The 22,479-nt window shown below is 44.3% G+C and overlaps 2 long non-coding RNA genes across 3 annotated transcripts in view; one reads left to right on the top strand and one right to left on the bottom strand.

The window, feature by feature from the left end:
* The window catches only part of LOC107033899 (uncharacterized), a 144,379-nt gene that overhangs the window by 98,662 nt on the left and 23,238 nt on the right, over nt 1-22,479 (bottom strand). The gene's annotated exons all lie outside the window — the stretch shown is intronic.
* LOC140685897 (uncharacterized) lies at nt 2,409-7,012 on the top strand. Its single transcript, XR_012059348.1, has 2 exons — nt 2,409-2,600; nt 6,119-7,012. It is a non-coding gene; the product is annotated as an uncharacterized lncRNA (long non-coding RNA).

Below are 22,479 nucleotides of genomic sequence, written 5' to 3'. Positions count from 1 at the left end.
CTCTCCCAGCATGAACAAGTCTGCCTCAGGGGGCTGGGCCCTTTCATGCACCAAGAGCCTGGCTCCCCCTCATTATGTCTCAGGAACTCAGGGAGAGAACAGCTCACTAGAGAGGAAGATGGATATATAAACAGGAGGAAGTCCGTTGCAGGAAAGGTGTAAATTGTTTAAACTGATGGCCCAGTGACCTCCTGGCTGCTGGAGTGGGACCACCACCAGGAGATGGGGTCAGGGGCCAGATCTGAGTTCAGTTACCCAACTTCCTGTTCCCCAGGGCTGTCTCAAATTATGTTAGAATACTAAGCCTTAAAAGAAAACAGATAGATACCGAGGAAGCACGTTTAGGATGCAGGACTGAGGCTAAGAAGCATGCCTTATAAGGAAATGATCCCTACAAATGTTCCAGAAGTGGGGAACAATGTGAAGAGTCCAGGTTGAAAGTAGGCAGTAGAAGATGATGCTCAGAAGTGCACAACAGAATTTCATCTCTACACTTCTAGGAGCCACTAATGCATTTTCGTTCAAACAACCAAGACCATGATTTCGGAAAGTCCCTGCATCAGGGGTCATGGAGATTGTAGGAAACCAGTTAGGAAACTGTTGTCATGGGTGAGCTGTTGGGCACCCTGAAGCAGGGTGACAGCAGCGGGAATGGGGACTAAGGTCGCTTGATCATTACCAGTACCACCCACACTCTGCCTGTTCCTTCTACTTCCTCTATCCTTTCATTCATTCAACAAATATCAGTTGAGCCCTCCTATGTGCAGACAATGTGCTAAACACGGATACCTCTGTCCCGTTCTCTCTCTTCCCCATCTTTCCCCTTTCCTTTCCTCCCTTCTTCATGCCTCACAGTCTATTCTTCCTTTCGCCAGCTCCTTGCTGCCCTGACATCCTCCTTTATGCTACTCTTCCAATAGGAACTCAGTGGCTGAGGCCAGATCCCCATCTTCTTCCCAGGCGCAGGGGGGCTGCAGGCAGGGGCCAGGCAGAGTCACTGAAGCCCAGAGGACCTGTTGCTGATGCAGAACTTGCAAAGAGGGCCCTCGGAGCTCAAAGTGAGCAGCAATGTGGTCTGGAGACCAAGAAAATGCACCCAACCCCCATCCATCCAGTTTAAACATATACATCACACAACCTAACCCCATCATAAGCCAGAAAAAGACACAGGGAAATACACTACCTCCTCCAAAGCAAGCATCAGTGACCTTATCCCCTATAATGGGGTCACTTAACGGGTATATTAGGGTCCAACCAAAAAACAGAAACCACTCTGAAGATTTACAACAAGGGTGATTTACTGCAGGGAACTGGTTACATGAGTGACAGAGAAGCTGGTAAATCTACCAGGGGATGATGAGGCAACCCTGAGCAGCTGGAAGCAACCGTCACCCCCCCAGGACTAGAAAGACAAGGAGAGAGAGAAGCAGCGTCACCTGAGCCCAGGGGCCAGGGTCACCCGCCAAAAGCTGGAATAGGAGCAGGCCTATCTGGCAGGTACCAGAGACCCAAAAAGAGTCACTGCCAGAAATGCCATTAGAGGCTAACAGAGAAAAATGCCCTCGCTTCCCATCAACACCTCCGATTGGTCAAAGCAGCCAAAAGCCAATGACGAGAAGCCGCCAGTGGTCAGCCTCCCTGTGATTCAGAGCAGAGCGAGAGACAGGCAGGAAGCGATCTGGGAGCAAATGGGCTCAGCTGGTTTGGCTTTGCATTTTCTATTACCATGTACCTGTGCCAGGCCTCCAGAAGCCCACCTTGCCTTGCCTCTGATCCGCAAGTTTGGGTCCTGGGAATGAAAGAGAAGCCACCTTCATCCTGGCGGTCAGACGTCACTCTGGACTCCATTTCTCTACCTTCTTGGATGTTGCCTTCTGGATGTTTAGACTTGTGTGTTTCCATCACATCTTCCTCTCTCCCTCCCTCCCTCCCATTCGCCCTCCTCTCCTCCTTCCTTCCAGTATCTTTCACTTACTCATCTGATCATGTATATAGTTCACCCTCCTCCACGTGTCAGGCACTGGGCTGGGCACTGGCCACATGCTGGAGGATGAGAAATACTCCCTGCCCTCCAGGAGTTCACAGTCTAGTGACAATTCCACATATAAGCCCCAGAAGTAGAGGAAGGGGTGGTCAGTTCTGTCCTGGGAGGGGTCAGGGAAGGCTCACAGAGGAGCCAATGTTTAAGCTGAATCTCGAAGAACATTTCACAGCTAAGTAAGCAGAAGTAAGGCTTTCCAGGCAGAGGAAACAGCAGAGTCAAAGATCTGAAGGCAAGAAAAAATTATAATCTGGTGAAGCAGAGGGTGTGAAGGTGTGACAAAGGATGGGTGACATCAGATAGACAGGGTTTGTCACTGTGGGGCCAGGTGAGAAGATTTCTCCTGGGAGCTATCAAAGGGTTTTAAGCAAGAGAGGAAGCTCATCAGAACTGAACTTCAGAAAGATCAACCTGGCTACAATATGGATGAAGGACTGCGATGAGACCTGAGGCTGGAAGACAGGGAGAAAGCTGATGTCCAAGCAGGGGTCCACGATAGCCAAGCCAGGTGAAACCAGCATCCCTGGGAGGAATCCACAAGGACCTCATCATTGTCAAGGTTTGATTATTTGAAAAGAAGGGAAAGAAAAGATGGAAAGAAAAGAGAAAACCTGCTTGGAAAAAGTCAAGCTTTTTCCCAATAAATCAGTTGTCAGGGGCTTGCGTTGCTAAGCTACAGGGAAAGTGGAACAGCCCACTCTAAAAGGAGCTTTGGGGGAGGTGGGTATAATCAGTCAGGTTGCTCCCTCCCCCACGCCCAGAGCACCAAGCCTCATCCGCTGGGGCTGCTGTGGGGAGAAGAGGGGAGGGGGGCTGCTCCACCTCCAGGAAGGACCCATGGGGTGCAGATGGCAGCAGCACGGCCGGGAGAGGAGGCTTCGTGGCCTCGGCGGTGTCTGCGGTGTGAGCTGGGTGTGCATCTCCTCGGTTACTTGGTTACTCAGCGTGGCTGCGGTGCACAGTGCTCTTCGGCCAGCACAGCGCTGTTCCTCTGTCTAGGGTCACAAGCTCCCATCAGTCTTTTAACCTATTTTTAGGCCATGGAGACGTGGGTTTTTCTGGGTCTCTACTCCTCCTTTGCCCTATGTAACAGAAGTGTCTTTTTTTTTCCTTCACTTTCATCATCTAGTGACTTGACTACTATCACCTGTAGCTTCTTAAACAAAATTCAGAGAAAAGGGTGGGTGGGGGAGGTGGAGAGAGCTGCATTGCAGCAAGAAGGCCAGCAGTGGGGACTCAGTCTGCTTCCCCACATCTTGAATTGATGGCTTTCCCCCTAGAATTCAAACCTTAAGCCGTGTGGCCTGGGTTCATAGGGAGCTCCTTATTGGGTCTGGTCACACTGTGTGCGACCAGGAGCTCCAGATGCCCATTCCTTGGACTTTGTTTCCCGATCCGGCCCAGCACACACCAGCTCTGTGTTTGCTTTATAATAGTTGCTCTGAGACAGAGTACTCTTAAAGGTCAATCACATCCCACCCAACTCCTTCTCTGACATGCAGATGTCCTACAGTCTCCGCCACATCCCACTGGACCAAGGGCTCCTGGAGGTAACTGTTTAGGGAGCTGAAGCCAGTAAAGCTGCCTCCCAAGATCAGAGCCTGAGAAGCAAGCATAGGAAGTGATGAGGTGCCGGGAAATAGAGGAACCAGAGGAGCAAAAGACAGGAACCTGCGAGACTGTTGACATGTGAGGATGAGGATTGGTGATGGATGATGGAATTGAGACCTGACTGAGGAAAGAAAGCCTGGCAGGAGAGTGAACTGAATCACAAGGGCTTCGGCTAAAAAACAGCAAGGAGGAAATTAAGGCTCGAGAATAAGAAGCCTCTGGGAGAAATGACCGAGGCAGGGAGGACCTAAAAGAAGAAATCAGTCATTACCTGTTGAGCTCCCATCTGTTGGGCAAAGACTATGCAGAGCCCAGTGGTGGCATGAGGTCAACTCTTCTACAATCCTTGCAGATCTCCACACCCCCAGCCCCAAGGGCTTATCTGTGCCTCTCCTTCATAACTTTCCCACTTACCACCTAGAGGGCCTTGGACAACATGTTTAATATCACTATGCATTGGTTTCCTCACCTTGTAAAATGGGAATCAATCATCTCTATCTAATGTAGCTGTTGTAAGGAGTAAATAATATAAGGGAGCTGCTTAGAACAGCGTGGGGCGCACAGCAATTACTCAATGAATGTGAACTATTATGATTTGCATCTTTACTGTCATCATCTGCATTTTAAGTGTGAATGACCAACTTCTAAAGTGGAAGAGGAGGGAACTCTCACCCGCTTTCTGTGGGATGGGGAAAGAAGGTTGAGAAGGTCAAATATTTCTGAAGGCCACGCAACAATTGAGTGACAGAGCCAAGATTTCAACTCAGATCTGCTGGCTCTACAGCTCAGGTGCCTTCCACACTGTTCATTCATCTCTCTTGGTTCCTTGGATCCTTGATCATGATGCATGTGGGAAGCAGCCGTGGGCTGGTGGGAAGAGCACAGCCGTGGAGTCGAACAGGATCCCAGGTCCTACCTGCTAACTGGGTGACCTGGGACCTGGCACTTCTCCTTCTGGACCTCAGCTTCCCCATGTAATATGGACAACAACACTACCTTCCAGGCGGTTGTAGGGAGGGTAAGGCCACCACAGTGAAAACAACAGTACAGCATTTTCTGTGTCTCGTCACAGACAATCAAAACACATAAGCTGGGTCTACATCCTCTTCCCACCAACTGTGGATCTCTCGCTGCTGTTTCCTGGCTCCCTGTCTTCACCCGTTGCCCTGGGAAATCATTTTGACCCCAATTTCCGAAATATCTTTTTGCCCTTTGCTCACTCTTTGGGCTTGTATTTTCCTTCCGTGGAAGTTTCCATCTACTTCTGAGACTCCCATCCCTGTTTGCAGTTAGTGCAGTTTTAGGGCCTTTAGCTGCAGGATTAAAATACTGTTTCATTCCAAGGACCAATCCCAAGTGAAACGTGGGGTTGGCTGGAACTGGAGTCTGACTTCACCGCTTTCATACTCGCCCTGTGGCTGTGGCCATCCTCTGCCCAGCCCCCTGCACCTGACAGCCTTGGGTTTTCTCTCCCTTTAAAACAGATCCCCAGACAGAGTCTGAAATTCTTTCCCACTCAGGTGAAATAACGGATAACAACACCTCCAAGTACCTCCTCCTAATACCGCCAAAGAGCATTTATACTTTAATGACAGTGAGGGTCTTCTGCCCAAGTACTGAAGTCTCCCTGCAGAATTCCACTTTGGGGCATCTCCAGAGTATGGCATACAGGCCACTGGGACTCACCTCTGATTCAGCCAGGCCCTTGCAATGTCTCTGGAATGTTTCTTTGCTTTGGGAGCAATATTGCAGTCATACTTGTCATGCCTATGACAGCTCTTATCTTTGTATCTTAAAGACCTCGAGGAGTGTTAATTAAGGCAAGACAGTTTAAAAATGCAGACTTGCAGGTGGCAACCTCCAGCTACAACTGCAGTGCCTTTATACTTACAAGTATCCGTTAAGAAAGAAATTCCAGGTTTCTAAAGCCCACGTCAGTCCTTGTTCCAGCAAAGAGGTAATAATATGCCTCGAGTGTTTTGGACTAGTTTTAGTTCTGTTCATAGCCGATTTCTAAAAGGTGTTTTGTTATTATTATTCCATTTGTATTAGGTACTGACATCAGGATATGTGTTCAAGTTCCAGTTCCAAATCTCAACTTCATGACCTTGGGCAAGCCTTTGAACTTTCTGTCTCAATTCCCTCGTCTATAAAATTAGGTAATAGTACCTAACTCTGAGGATCGTTGTAAGACTTAAATGAGATAATATCTGCAAAGTACCCACCCCAGTGCCTGGTACTTAGAGGCACTCAGTAAAAATCAGTTCCTTTCTCTCTTTCTCCTCCATCTTCCCACCCCTTTGCTACATAATACTATATAGAGAAATAAACAAAAATACACTCAAGGTTCTCCTGCACCATGTGTTCGAAAAGGACATACACGTGATTATTAAAAACTTCAGACACACATTCCTTTTGTTTAAGGCTTTTCAAACATTCACTTTCACCTTTTCTACCCTTTTCTAGGAAAGAGAAGCAAGTAAAGAACTGAAGAGAAAGTTGTGAAGAGTGTGTATGCTGATCATTGGGTTGTACACCCCAAAGTAAACAGATTGCTTTGTGCAAAGAGATTATTCACAGTCTACAAAGTACACTTATTAACCTGGCCCAAGCTGCGCTGTGTAAGAAAGCAGCCAGCCAAATGTTGCCTCCTTGGGAAGCGCTGCGACAATTAAACTGTCAGCTGGTATGGCTGGCAAGCATCTCAAGATCACAATAACAAAAATTTTGCTCAGGTCATCATGGCCTTCTTTAACCTCCTCTGGGTGCCCCCCTTGTTCTGGATCTGGGTAGGTAGAATAGGTCAATAACTGCAAATTACTAACAACTTTTGAATTCAGGATCAGAGCCAAAAGACCAAGAGTGGTGGTTAAATCCAAAAAAACGAATGTGACGTTATACTTAGGAGGCAAAGCAGGATGTTAAGAGACCTGGCCAGAAAACAGAATTGCAGATTGTGGATGGGTCCATGATGAGGTAAACGGATGGATAAATGGAGCAGTCAGCATTAGCCAGTCCAAACGTGCCAGGCTGGACCAGGCGTGTAGCAGGGGCTAAGTGCCGACCCTGGAAAGGGAAAGGAACAGATGGAAGAGGAGCAGGGACCAGAAAATAGCCAAAGCTGAAAACAAGTGGAAGGACACGTTAAGGTCAGAACTCCATGTCTGCAATCCCACGGCCAAATCCAAGTGTGAATGGCAGCAAGAACAGAGTCCAAGACACAGGCTGAAAGCTGGTGCACTTCCATGAGACCGAGACTGGGAATGCTGTGAGGGCAGGGGTCCCGCCTGCCTCGCTCATGCCTTGTGCTCAGATCCTGAAGCAGAGGTTGGCAAACCCACAATAAAACTTGGATAAATACTGTTGTCCTGGCCATTGTTGAAATCAGCAGAAGCCAACAAGTGAACAAGGTGAGGGAACCTGGGGTAGACTAGATGGAGGGCACAACGTCTCAAAGTGGGCCTTTCTCAGTAAGTGCCTCTACCTACCCCAAAGCACTGGTACCCAGCAGCTCTGGCGGGACACAGCTCAGACCTTCCCCTCTCTCCTTCATATGTCCTGGCTTAGTTTCCTGTGGTTGCTGTAAGGAATTATGACAAATCTGTTCACTTAAAACAGGAAATGTCTTCTCTTACAGTTCTGGAGGCCGGTAGTCCAAAATCAGCATTGCTGGGCTGACATCAAGGTGTCTGCAAGACCACACTCCCTCCAAAGGCTCTATAGGAGACTCTGTTCCTCGCTTATTTCAGCTTCTGGGGGCTGCTGACAGTCCTTAGTTTGTGGCTGCATTACTCTAAGCTTTGCTTCTAGCTTCACATGGCCTTCTAATACCATGAGGGCCCACTTGGATAATCCAGGATAACTCCCATCTCAAGAGCCTTAATTAAGTGACATCTGCAAAGAATCTTTTTTCTTATAAGATAACACTTGCAGATTCTAGAGATTAGGACCTGATGTCTTTGGGGAGCCATGATTCTGCCTGCACAGAGCCTAAGGAACCAATGGTTGGGACAAGAGTCCAGAAGATTCCTGGAGGGATGTGGCAGGCACAAGAGGGAGGAGAGCTGTCACTAGGGCTGAGACAAGACAAAGCAGAGCAGAGCAGGCATGTGGGGGAGGCTGGTGCAGACCGCATGGCACTAGGCAGGCTGACGTCAGTGAAGCCGTGGGGCGGAGTGCAGCTCAGCACCAGCGTCTGGGCAGAGGCATGTTCATGGCCTCCAGGAAAGGGCATGAGTCACTGGGACACCTGGCCAGGGGAAGGAAGAGACCAAGGCCTGGCTGATTGCACTGCTTGGGTTCAGAGTCTTGCTGGACTGTGCTGGGAGCCTCAGACCCCAGAGCCGGTGCCCCACCTCCCTCAACTGGGCCCAGCTGGGCCACAATGAACAGGACTCAGTCCCTGTCCTTGGAGAGTTCACATCCTCCTGGGGGAGGCAGGCGTATTCAAGGTGTTCATCAGTAATGCACATATCTACATGGGTTTGAGGCTACATGTATAAAAGAACGTTATTCTATCTCAAGCCAGAGGGTGATGGACCTAGAATCTTTCAGAGAGACATTTAGATGAGTCTTGAAGTTCACATTTTCTTGGAGAGGTGGACAAAGTCCAGCTGAGAGGTAAGGAGATACATGGGGTTGAGGAAACCAGCCATGACTTTGCATGTTTCCTGACTCCACCTTCCTGTGAGACATGTGGTTCCTTCTTCACGCTTAAATGGGCAACTGAGCATCACCAGGGTTTACCTTCAACTCACAACTGCAAGATAAAACAGAACTCTGAAATTGGAGTTTGAACACATAAGCTCGAGTCGTGGCTTTGCCTTGACCAGCTGAGTGCCCTCGGGCAAACCACGAAGGCCCTCTGAGCCCTAGTGCCTTCTCTGTAAAATGAGGGCAGTAACATCTTTCTCAGAGGATTATTTTCTGGATTAAGTAAAATAATGTGAGGGAAATAGACTAAAAAATCTACATGCTCAAATAAATGTTAGTTTCTCTCCTCCCTGAGAGGTAAGGCAGCTTAGTCTGACAGACGTCACTGGGTCAAAGGCTCTTCCTGCTGGGGGTGGGACAGGGGTGTTACCTAATACGTTTATGAGTGTTAACGGCATCCCACCTTACCAGAAATTAGATTCATTTTTCTCAGTTTTGTCTTCTTCCTCATTCTTCCCTCCCCCATGCTCACAGGAAAATATACAGAAGGATTCTGTTTGGTCCTTTTGCACATTTGTGCCTCTCAATTTTGCCAATTTGAGACTTTTTTTTTACAATGAAAGTACTGGGAATTGAACCCAGGACCTCGTGCATGCCAAGCGTGCATTCTACCACTGAGCTATCACCATCCCCCCCAATTTCAGACTCTTGAATTCTGAAAAGAAGGGGTCTCTCAGTCATGGTGGCACTAATAAATACATATGCACATTTTTGAGCCCAAGGATCCACCATCACACTCGGTCTTGACTTTCTGGAAACAGAGCCAGTGCCTCCACCATGGCTCCCTTGACCACTCCCATCATGCTCCAGCAGTCCAGTTCCGAGAGCAGTGCTATTCAAAGGTCTGCAGGAACTTCCTCAGGAGGGTTGTCAGGGGCATGAGGTTTGGAGCAAGAGAGAGCCTGGGTTCAAGCCCTGGCTCTGACATTTAATGTCTAAGCCTTGGTCGTCTTCTGCAAAGTGCAATACTGATAGTTCCCATTTCATAGACCTGTTCCGAGGATTAAACAAGATACTTGTAAATTACTTAGGACAGGGTTATTATTAGCTGGTTTGAAAGGGAAGGATTAAGACTAAAAAGAAGCAAAAGTTATTTAGAAAGCCAGGAGGAGATGAAATAGTGACACAGCACTTCCAACTCTCCCATAATTTCAGTGATTAGGTCACTAGGGCAAATCCCCAGCAAATTGTGATCTGATAGGAAGGCTGCTGATAAAAGAGCCTTTCCCCAAAGCTATCTTTCTCAGAAAGCCTGAAATTCCTAGAGAGACTTTGTCTCATTTTTCTTTCCTTTTCTTTTTTTAAACTAGTTTATTGTGGTATAATTTCTATACAGAGTCTTTGTCTCTTGACAAAGGCATTAAGCCTCTAGGAGTTCTCTGATAACACAGAGAGGTTAACACATTAAATCTTTAACAATTTTGCTCAAAATATTTAACATCTCATCGGGACCTGAAGGAATGAGGCACAGGACGGGTACATTTTGACAGGGGAGGTGTAGCAGGTGGAATGGTGGCCTCCAAAAGACAAGCCCACATCCTGGAATCTGTGGATGTGACTTTATTTGGAAAAAAGAGCCCCTGAAAATGTATTCAGGTTAAGGATTTAGAGATGAGATCATTCGAGATTATCCAGGTGGGCCCTAAATCCAAGGACAAGCATCCTTACAAGAGACACTGAGGAAGACAATCCTACAAAGATGGAAGTACGCCTGCCTCCCCCAGGAGGATGTGAACTCTCCAAGGACAGGGACTGAGTCCTGTTCATTGTGGCCCAGCTGGGCCCAGTTGAGGGAGGTGGGGCACCGGCTCTGGGGTCTGAGGCTCCCAGCACAGTCCAGCAAGACTCTGAACCCAAGCAGTGCAATCAGCCAGGCCTTGGTCTCTTCCTTCCCCTGGCCAGGTGTCCCAGTGACTCATGCCCTTTCCTGGAGGCCATGAACATGCCTCTGCCCAGACGCTGGTGCTGAGCTGCACTCCGCCCCATGGCTTCACTGACGTCAGCCTGCCTAGTGCCATGCGGTCTGCACCAGCCTCCCCCACATGCCTGCTCTGCTCTGCTTTGTCTTGTCTCGGCCCTAGTGACAGCTCTCCTCCCTCTTGTGCCTGCCACATCCCTCCAGGAATCTTCTGGACTCTTGTCCCAACCATTGGTTCCTTAGGCTCTGTGCAGGCAGAATCATGGCTCCCCAAGGACATCAGGTCCTAATCTCTAGAATCTGCAAGTGTTATCTTATAAGAAAAAAGATTCTTTGCAGATGTCACTTAATTAAGGCTCTTGAGATGGGAGTTATCCTGGATTATCCAAGTGGACCCTAATGGTATTGCAGGTGTCCCTATAAGAGGAATAGAGGAAGATTTCACACACAAACACGCGCAGGCGCACACACACACACACACAAACCACACACAAATGAGAGGGCCATGTGAAGCTAGAATCAAAGCTTAGAGTAATGCAGCCACAAACCAAGGACTGTCAGCAGACCCCAGAAGCTGAAATAGGCAAGGAACAGATTCTCCCTTGGAGCCTCTGGAAGGAGTGTGGCCCTGCAGACACCTTGATGTCAGCCCAGCAATGCTGATTTTGGACTTCTGGCCTCCAGAACTGTGAAAGAAGACATTTTTGCTGTTTTAAGCTACCAAGTTTATGGCAATTTGTTATAGCACCACTGGAAACTATGGACCCCAAAGGGATGGACTTTGCTTTCCTAGTTTCTTTCAACACCCCTAGCTCAACAGCTGTCTTAGCTGCCTCTCTCCTCTGGTTTCTTACGGCCCCTTTCTCTAAGAACCTGGAATGATAACCATCATTGATTGAGCACTACTACATGCGAGGCAGGAAGCCAACAGCTTCACATGGGCTACATCACTGATCCGTGCAATAATCCTATGAGATGGGTACTGAAGCTAAAAGAAGTTAGGTGACTTGCCCAGGATCACTCAGCTAGAAGATGCTGGAGTTGGCGTCTAAACGCAGCTGTGTCTGATATCAAAGCCTGTGGCCATAGTCCTGGTGCCTCACTGCCCAAGTAGGGGTCTTGTCCAGTTTACTGTCAGTTCTCTAGAAGCCTAATGGCATAGCATACGAATAAAAAGAACTTATTATGGCCAAGTGTATCGCTCAGCACTTTTCATACATCATCTAATTTTTTAAATCATCAGATCAACTCCATGAGGTAGGAGCTATTAATAATCCTTTTCACAGACAAGAAAGCTACCACTAGTGGTAGAACCAGCACTGGGCCCTGGTGTCCTGGGGTCCGGGACCAGTGTCACTTCCTCTGATCCACTCCGCCTTCCGCCTGGAAGCACACTAGGCCATAATCTGACTTGGACACAGTTCAGACATCTGAAAGGCTTCTGTGTTGTCCAAAGTCTGGAGAACTTCCATCAAGTGTATGTGTGGAGCTTGCTTATTAGTTTCCAGAGAGTTCAAAACACCCACCGTGCCACAAAAATACTCCACTGCCCAGACATTCACAAACACACTGCCCACATTTTCAAAAGTCTCTCTACCTAGTCCTGTCTGCACCCTCCTTCCCCTTCTCATTAGAGAACTTGAGAGAGTTATAGGGCAAAATTAATATACTAAAATAATCTGCAAAATATAAATTATTATAATGTTGATCATTATAACAATGAGCATATAAAAATTAGAGAAGAAGAAAAATGTTAAGGATTTCACCAGAATTTGTATGCCAAATGAAGCCTCTTTAAAAAGTATCTCAGCGGAGGCAGGTGGAGGGAAGACAGCCAGGGAAGAAATCAGATGAGACAGGAAGCAAGATTCTTTATATTTATAAATTCTGAATACCTGAATTGATTTGTTTAGAATCAGTGGTAATTGGCATGCTGTCATATAAAATGTTGAACAACTTAATTGAAATAGCAAACCACACAACATGGCCAACAGACAACATACTGCCTTTGGAAATGATTTAGGATTTCCGGGATCATTTTGGCTCTTTCAGAGGTTTGGGGAAAAAGAAGAGTTGAATGAAAGGGAGAAAAAACTGTCCATGGTTGTCAACAGAAGTAGAATAAGGAAAAGAGAACAGGACAAGAGCTGAAAACCTAGTTTCAGTCTTGGCTCTGTCACTCACTTGTTGTGTGACCTTGGACAGAGCACTTGCCTTCTCTGGGATTCAGTTTTTCATATCTGCAGATGATTTCTATAATACCTTCAAATTCCATAAGGATATTTTTAAATAATCTAGAATCACAACCATGGTTTTTACTTTGTCTTGGTTTTGCTTTTCTTCTCACAGTCACACAGTTAATCAAGTAAGAGAATGAGATGTGGTTGCTGCTGAACACACACGTTTATCCAGAGGGCAAACCCACACAGACATCTGCTTAAAAATCTTCTGACAAAAGCTGTGTCTCACACCCAAATTCCAAGCTCAGTGGAACTGCCCTCGAGATGCCGGCTGGAACAGCCTTGCTAGGGAGGAGGTCCGCAGAGGCCTCTGAGTCTCTCTCATTGCAACACTCCCAGAAAGCCAGCCCTGTCATTAGCCTGCAAAGTAAACATCGTCCTCGGCAAAAGCCCAGCCAGTCAGGGTCACCTGAAGTCAACCTCACTCTTTTAAAGGGAGAGCTTTCACCATTCATCACTCCACCACTCCCGGCTCTAAAACACGAAAACAAACATGGGGCTCCCCTAGGAAGTCTCTCTGGCCTTTCATCCAAAATCACCAAAGGCTGTGGGCAGGACTCAGAATTACATTTCACCGGCTGGTCCAGACCATAGTTGGTCTGAGAAGAGAAACCGACACAGGGGACAGAGAGGCAGGGTTCTGGGGCTGGGGGTAAGAAAAGGGCCTCTCTGCTGCTAAGCCATGGAGCTTTGGGTGGTACTGACATATTCAGAACATTTTATCTGGAGTCCAGAGTTTAGACTTATTCATAAGCATTTCTTTATACTGAGTATTTACCACATCATTTTGTTCTTGTTAATTAAGATGCTGCTTCATTATATTAAAGCTTCATCCTGTGTGTGTGTCTTGAATCCTCACCTAGCTAGCCAATTCTTCAAAGGCAAAGGAAGTTCCAATTGTTTGCTTTCTAAGCCCAACAAGGAGCCCAGTGCAGAACTGAACCAACATAGGCAGACTGCCTTGGCCAAGGAGTCAACAGCAGCTCTTCAATGTGCCCCAAAGCTCTTCCCTCACCAGGTCATCTTTAACCATTTCTGTGACCCACAAAGCACTACTTTCTCCCCCAGGTCTGTGAAGATGAAGGAGGGCATTGAGGGAAGTGTTATTAGGTTCCTACACAGTCCAGGCTAGTTTATACCCCATCTGGGACTTAATAATAATTTTTTAAATTTTTATTTATTTATTTTTTGGTGGGGGGAGGTAATTAGTTTCATTTATTTAGTTTTTAGTGGAGGTGCTAGGGGTTGAACCCAGGACCTTGTGCATGCTAAGCATGCACTCTACCACTGAGCTACACCCTCCCTGCCTTAATAATGATTTAAAAAAAATAATAATACCTAACATTTATTGAGTACTTACTATATACAGACGTTGCTAAGCGCTTTAGTTTGCAATGCAATTCATGACAACTCTATGAGACAGCTATTTCTCTCATCCTCATTTTATCGATGAAAAGACTGGGACTCAAGGTCCAAACCTAACAAATGGCAGACCTGGGATTCAGGTCAGGGCTGGATGACTTGACTTTTGTGCTTTAATATCTTAAGATACACTGCTTCCTGAACTAGCTGTCCTTCAGAGCAGAGATTCTGTCTTTTTCTTTTCTGTACCGTTACGGAGCCTAGAGGAATCCTGAGCAATAGTAGACTCTCGGCATCTGCCTGTTAGCTGACTGATTAGTGGGAGACCCATGCCCGGAGCAGTCAAACACTAGAAACGAGTGACAAAAGGATGGAGAGGGACCCACAGAGAGTTTGGAGAGCTGCTTAAAGCCAGAACAATTTAGGGTGAGGGAGTATAGGCACAGAGACCCCTTCTAGGCAATACTCAGAAACTTACAGAAAGCCCTGAGAAGGAAGATGGCCTTCTCTCCTCTGAGGAAGACTCTCCAAGGAATAATGAGGCATCCAGATACAGCAAGGGCACAGGGGTGGCTTTGGGACCAAACCTCATGCACTGTCCCCACCCATGATGGTCACTAAGGAGCCAGTGTTGCTCTTTGCATGAAACTGCTCATGTGTTATCCTGGCTGACATCCAATTTAGAAAAAGGCACATGGTTCAACTGTTCCCACACTTTGGGCGGTAGGTAGAATTTTTCTTCCTTTTCCGACACTAAAGATGTGAAGGATTGCAGCCCCATTTTCCTAATGGCTTATGTTTCAATATTTTACTTGCAAATTAATTATTTGGAACTGAGAACATATTTCCAATAGGAAAACATATTATTTAAACAGGGTGGGATCTCAGGTAGGTCCTAAAGGCCTTATTTTACCCGCTGTTAATAGTATTGAGTCTGATGGTACATATCACCTACAAATAATCACATGTTTGTGTAGGAAAACGCATTCTCCATTCTACATCAGCATTCCAGGACAGGATCCCCCCTAGCCCTTGAAGTAAGAATTCCTGAGAATGAGAAGACTGGCAGCTCTGTGGTACCCCACAGCTTTCCAACGGGGTTTGGACAGGAAATTAGGATATGAGGGCATAAAATTTAATAGATCATGTCTTGCTGAAACAAAGAGTTTACCAACACCCTTGATACCTGTTGGCTCTGGATGGCACACATGAGGGTATAAGTCATACTCCTGACCTCCTTCAGGGCATCTTAAAGTTCAAAGGGATTTCCACCATACTCAGCCTGTTAAATCCCTGAAGCAAAGAGATCACCTAGTTTCCAGCTCCATCCCACGACCCCATCCTCCACCTATTACTCCAAGCTAAGGGACCAGGAGTTGAAGAAGGAATTCCTTCAAGGAGCAACTTATTAAAAAAAAAAATCATTATAATAGCTACTACCGTTTTTTGAGTACTTTTTACCAAAGACCTTATAATTTATTCTGTTTTAATTTAGTAAATTCTCACAACAACTCTATGTGTAGATTTATCATTAGCCTCGCTTAGAATATGAGGAAATTGAGGTTTAGCAAGCTTAAGTAAACTGTCTTAGATTATACTGTAATACACAGAAGAATCAGTATTCAAACCTCAGTCTGTATTAAACCCCAGATTCCAGGCCATTAACTTCTATGCTACACTTGTTTTTCCTGATTTAAAGAAAAAAAAATCCAAAAAAGGAGACCACAAAACAAAATTTTCCGTAAGTATGTTTTAAAAATACATATTTTTACTTACATGATCATCTTGAAAATAGAAGAATATTCTGGATCATTGGGCAGTCTAATTATAACTGAGTCCTGCCACACAATTTAATGGCTCCCTTATGTTTTGTTTGTGATTGATTTCTAGCCAAGAGAGGCCAAGTATGATTATGACACATTGAGTACCCGAGGGTTTTATAGTCAACTGAACTGAGACAAATTGGGGGAGACTTACCTCCCCCATGCAGTCACACAGGGCATAGCAGGATAGGTATGCCAAACTTACAAGGATTTGCCCCTTAGGCACCATCCTCCCATTGGAAGCAGATACTCTACACAGATTCCATCCTTCTCTATCCAGCACTGCACACTATGCTAACGCATCATTTCAAAAACTAGCTACTTGGCTGCTAAATTGCTTTAGTCCCCAGTGAGAATTATTCAGAAATCAAGTTTTTCACCAAGTCCCTTCTTAGCTATTCTTCTTTCTTGGTGATGCAATGAGTAGTTATAAATAGCCTCTAGCATTTTCTCATTTGCCTACTTAGCAGAAACTCTTAAAAAACAAGAAGACAGAAATCGTTGATTCAATCCCATACGAGTACCACATCAAACTTGTTTATGAAAAAGGAAGAATCACAAAGTTTAACATTAGAAAAAGTGGAAGAGAAGAAAGCAGAGAAAAAGCAGTTCAACTGGGAGTACAAAATGAGATTATAAAAATAAATCCAAATATCAGTAATCACAATAAATGTAAATGGATTAAATTGACATTAAAAACAGAGAAAATAATAGATTGAAAAATACTATAAATCCAAATATATTTTTTTAACAAGAGATTTGCTAAACTGTAAGAATGCAGAAGGATAGAAAATAGAAGTATGAAGAAAGACAGAGCCAGCAAATACTAACCAAAAAAAACCCAGAACAAAATGAAAGTTAATGTGGCTATTACATCAGACAAATGAGTTTAAGACAAAAAGCATTATTAGGGATAAAGTGAGTCACTACATTTTGATAAAAATGTTAATTCATTAGGTAGATGTAATAACTCTAAATGTATATGTACTTGAAAATTCATTAGGGGGAATCATTTGAAATGGTCCTTTTTTTTTTTTTTTACTTTCTTTTTGTGGGGAGGTAATTAGGTTTATTCATTTAATTTTTAGAGGAGGTACTGGGGATTGAACCCAGGACCTAGTGCATGCTAAGCATGCACACTGCTACTTGAGCTATACCCTCCCCCTGAAATAGTCCTAAAGGATGAGTGAGAGTTTGCCAGAAAGACAAGGGGAGATGACCAGGGAGAAGACCACGCCAGACAGAGGAAACATCATGCACCAAAATCCAGAGAGGTGAGAAAACACAGCATGTACAGAGGTCTAAGTACTGGATAATTACATTGATGAAGCCTTAGTTTCTACGACAGTTTCATGTACCAGAAAGAACTGGACCAAATTTCTCTTCAGCATAAAACCAAAACCACTAGAGAAAGACTGCCACTTCCATGGGTAAGGAGAGGAGTAAAAGGAGTTAATGATTTCATTTTCCCTGGCAAATCGGGCACTGCAGATTCACAACGGCCCAGAGTAATTCACTCGGTGATGTCATTTTAACCTTGGATAATGGCATATCTTAAATAATCATGTGACAAATACCCTTTGGCTGTTGCTGAGAGGTCTAAACAAGACCAGCAGCATTTCTCATCCTTAGAGAGCTAGCCAGCTGCCTGTTCCTCACTTCCATAATTACAATCTGACTTGTTACATGTAATAAAAAGAGGGTAAGAAAGGAGAAAGAAAAACAAGTACGGAAACTCTTTCATATTAGCATCATGACCTAATGCATCCACTTGATGTCAGTTGGCAAAGGAAGCAGAAGATCCAGTTTGACAAAAGAAGATCCAGAATAGTTACACAATGGGATCCTGAGCTGGGAACAGCCTTTATATATTGTCAGTTTCCATCATGACAAGTAATTCGCTCAGTCGAGAACAAAACACCTTCAAGAGCAGCCAAAAAGTTTCAGGAAATAATGCGTCCTTTAGAAGGAACTGCTTTTTAAAATTTCAGATAATTCAGACAATTTTTGTCCCTTGAATTGGGACCCCATTTTTGCTACTACTTTTAGGAAATTATCTAATATGTGGTGGGACTTGACACTTATCTACCCATTTTTAATTTTGGTGATGCAAACTGGAAAATGAGAAGAGGCAGGAGGGAAGGGGAGAGGGGTTGTTTCCTTTTCTGGGTTCTTCAAAAATGTCCTTTTCTGAGATAAGCCTGGTTTTTGCTTTAATCACAGCAAAAAGCATTCTCTACATCAGAGGAAGTGAAGGACAGGCCCTGAACCCTGTGCCCTATTTTCTCTCTAGGTATCCAGGTTCATCCTCTGCCCCACAAGGAGCTCTTTTCCCCTCTTCTCTTGTTCATTCCTCCTTTCTTTGTTCATTCCTCAGTTTCTGCGTAAGAATGGCAGAACTCATGCAACCAGTACTTTATGTAGAAGCTTCTTTATTCTAATAATTCAGCAAGTATTTATCAAGTACCTGCCGCCTGCTAGCACTGTTCTCAGTGCCAGGAATACTGCAATGAACAAAGCAAACAGAAACCCCCACTGAGCTCCCCTGGAGGGCCGCCAGGGAAGGTGGCTCAGAGGAAGTGCTATCTGAGCTGACATCTGAATAATGAAAAAGGAGGAAGCCCAGGGGAGAATACTTGCAAGAATGTTCCAACCAGAGGGACCAGCCTAATGCAAAGGCTTTGAGAAGAGCATCAGCTCCATGTGTTCCAGGAAAAGGAATTCAGTGAGCCATTCCTGGGATCCAGTCACCCGCACATTAAGGCCACTTGTAGCTTCTAGGTCACTGGGCTGGCACCATGCCAAGAGAGAAAGACGTGCCCCCTGCCGAGGTGAGAAGTTCAGATTCGGAAGGGTCTCTAATTCCATTCCAGGCTACTGCGCTGGGTTGGGGGGGAGGGGAAGCCTGTGCTTTCAGAAAGTCAGTGTGGCAGCCGTGGGCAGTAGCACCCAGTAGAGAGAGACTAGAGCCTGAGGAACAGAGAAGGGAGGCTGGTGCAACAGTCCCGGTTCCAAAGGTGGTGGCAGAGAGCAAGAGAAAGATGAGGCCTCTCTAAGAAACGGAGAGTGGGCGTGGTGTCTTCAAGAGAAGAATCATCAGTTTGGATGAGAAAGAATGGAGGATTCGGAATATGAAATAAGAGAAGTTAGCTTGGGGCATTTTGCCCATAGTGTTCCAAAGTCTGAGTAAATGCAGGAGAGAGAATCCTTTAGCGGTCTGAACTGAGAGCATTAAAGACTCAATGAATCAGGGGAGGAAGACCAGGTTCACAGCAGACCCGGGGGACCAAGGGCCTGGAGCTAATGCACGGATATATTCACACACTCAAAGTCACAGAGCAATAATCACAGGTGCCTTTTCAGTGTGTGCCTGGTAAAGGGAAATGAGCTAAAAGCATCTTTTTTATGCAGAAGGTAGGAGGACCAGCCTCTGTCTTTATAGAGTGCATCCTCAATGCCTTTTAAAAACCTTTGTTCCCTCACAGTAAACATAAAAATCATGAACACCTTCTTAAAGTTATTTTGAAATTTCAAAATAAAAATAGTAACTAAAAGCAAAGCAAGGTGATTTCAGAGTGTTTCTTTAAGTTACCTTTGCCCCTTCTGCCCAGACTTTGGCAGGGACCCTTCTGACCTAAGGGCTTTCCGGGAGGATCCCTGCTGAGTTGTCAAGCCTGAAAGCATGGCCATATCTGCACATCAGCTTTGGGCTGGGTTCACTAAAGGGAAAAGGAAAAGGCAACGGCTTAGGGGACTGCCAAAGAGTGTCTTTAAAAATATGTAGATGGGTTTAGTCAAGTAAACGAGAAGGATCCTGGAGGTGAAGAGAGAGCTTAGCTTGCTTCAAAGCACAAAGCTAGGCTCAGAACTCAAAATTGCAGAGGGGAAAAAAAGTTTCAGATTAAAAAAAAAAATCTCACTAAAGATTGTAAAGATCAGAACTTTCCAACGGTGGAAGTGGTAAACACCCAGAACTGTAGGTAAGCTAGGTTGTAAAGCAGGTGCCTCCCTTGGGTCTAAGGGCCCTTCCAACACTTTTGTTCTCTGATTTGGTTTATATCTAAATGCGACAAGCACGGCATTGAGTGAGGGTGCTCACAAAGACTTTTGTTTTCTCTCTCTTCAGGAATAGCCAACTAAAAAGAAATATCAGCATCATTAGCCAGTAGAGAAAGACAAAGCAAAATAACAATAAGATGTCATTTCCCACTCTCTAGGATGGCTTTAACAAAAAAGACAAACAATAATGAGTGTTGACAAGGATGTGGAGAAATCAGAACCTTTATATGTTGCTAGTGGGAATGTGAAATAGTACAGCCTCTTTGGAAAACAGCCTGGCAATTCCCCAAAATGTTACACATAAGAGTTACCATATGACCCAGCAATTTCATCCTAAGTATACACTCAAGAGAAATGAAAACATACGTCTACACAAAAACTTGTTTGTGAATGTTCATAGCAGCATTATTCATAATAACCAAAAACAACTCAAATATTCACTGGAAACAATTCAAATGTCCATCCTTTGATGAATGGATAAATAAAATGTGGTATATCTGTACAGCAGAATGTTATTCAGCAGCAAAAAGGAAGTCCTGACACATACTACAACATGGGTGAAACTTGAAGCACTGTAAGTGAAAGAAGCCAGTCATGAAAGACTACATATTGTAGGATGTCAACTATATGAAATGTCCAGAATAGGCACATCTGTAGATACCTAAAGTAAGTTAGTGATTGTCTAGGGCTGGGAGTTGGGGAGGAGTTTGGGAGGAAATAGGGAGTGACTGCTAATGGCAATACAGTTTCCTTTTGGGATAATGAAAATGTTCTAAAGTTAATTGTGATAATTACTGGACAACTCTGAATTTCAAAAAACCGACATGCACACTTAAAGCAGATAAAGTATACATGAGGCATGTGAATTATATCTCAATAAGACTGTTAACCAAAACAAACAACTACCAAAAAAACCCAGCATTCTAGCACCAAGGTCAGAATGCAAACTGACTGGTGAATCCCAGAACAGTTTAGATTTGTGCTGTCAATACCTAGGAGGCAGTGGGAGAGAAAAAAAAGGAAGAGAGAGAGGAGAAAGAAGAAAGAAAGAAAGAAAAGGAAGAAAGAAAGAAAGAAAAGAAGGAAGGAAGAAAGAAGGAAGAAAGAAGGAAAGAGAAAGAAAGGAAGAAAGGAAGAAAGAAAGAAAGGAAGAAAGAAAGAAAGGAAGAAAGAAAGGAAGGAAGGAAGAAAGAAAAGAAGGAAAGAAAGATAGGAAGGGGAAAAGAAGGGAAGGGAAGAAGGAAAAAAAGACAGAAAGGGAGGAGGAAGGAAGGAAGAAAGAAAAGAAGGAAAGAAAGATAGGAAGGGGAAAAGAAGGGAAGGGAAGAAGGAAAAAAAGACAGAAAGGGAGGAGGAAGGAAGGAAAAAGAAAAAACTACTCAGCAAAATGGGAAGTAAAATTTTGGTATAACTGTTATTTATAATTTGCTAATTAAAGCAAGATATCTACCACATAAACATCTGCTTCTGAATTCTGACACTAGAGGTGTTTTCAGAATGATTCCTCTTGAATTTCCAGATAGCATCACCCTGAGAGCCAGACAGTAGAGCCCCCTGCCCTGCACCCTGTATTTACCACATACATACACACACACACACACACACACACACACACACACACACACACACACACACACACACACACACACACACACACACACACACACACACTAACTTGATTAAAGGCCATACGGGTGCCACTGGTCCCTGAGATCCAGCACTCCTTGCTGGCCCATTGCGATCCATGATCCTGAACATTTCTTCTTGACCTAACACCATCTTGGACTCACAGGAACTGTTCTGTACCTCTTTTGCCCTGTCTTCAAAACAAAAGGTTTGTGGGTTGTCTTCCTGCCCATATTAGAAATTAAAACTGCTCTGAAAAGACCTGAGTGGCAGAAGCTCTTAGGTAAGAAAAGACGAACGAATTAAGTTGTCAAATCCTTCCTCTCGAAGAGTATGCATGCAATAGATTCTTGCATAACAAAGTATCATTGTCCCGGAGTGCTGAGCATTCCTTTTCTTGCTTCTCTTTGTGTTCCATCTCACAGCCCTGGAGGTACTAGAGAATTAGATGGTATTTGCAACAGTTGCTCAGGTGACTGAGGATATTTCACAACAGCAAACCATTCGTATTACTTTTAGAATGTAAATATGTAGATGTAGCTTGCATGAAGCACAATACTGATTCTTTATATTGAAAACTAGATGGGTATTAAACGTAAGACTGCAATAATTTAATTTTTATATATTTAATAAGATTTAATCAAATATTCAAAGACAAATTTAAAAGTTCATCTATATTTAAATAATTTTTATATAAAATGTTGATATATTCATGTATTATTTTATTTTATCTTTAGTTTTAATAGATAATACAAATATTTTAAAATAATACTTTTTGAAAACATTCAAAGTAATTATAATTTAAAGTGTACATTCACTTTAACTTACATTTTTATAAAAATACACTCAAACTTTAGGGGGAGGGTAGAGTGCTCAGTGGTAGTCCTGGGTTCAATCCCTAGTACCTCCATTAAAATAAATGAATAAATAAATAAATAAATACCTAATTATACCCACTCTTCTCAAAAAAAAAACCTATTATCAGTGATTTTGCTGAAATGAAGAAAATGTGGAATAAATGATTTATGTCTTTTGTTACTCATACAGAACGTCACTAGTTCATCCAAACGTGCAGCAATTAAATTC

Source organism: Vicugna pacos, chromosome 15, assembly GCF_048564905.1.
Source record: "Vicugna pacos chromosome 15, VicPac4, whole genome shotgun sequence".
Classification (NCBI taxonomy): Eukaryota; Metazoa; Chordata; class Mammalia; order Artiodactyla; family Camelidae; genus Vicugna; species Vicugna pacos.
The sequence above is the reverse complement of the archived record's forward strand: the minus strand, read 5'-3'. Positions and strand labels throughout refer to the sequence as shown.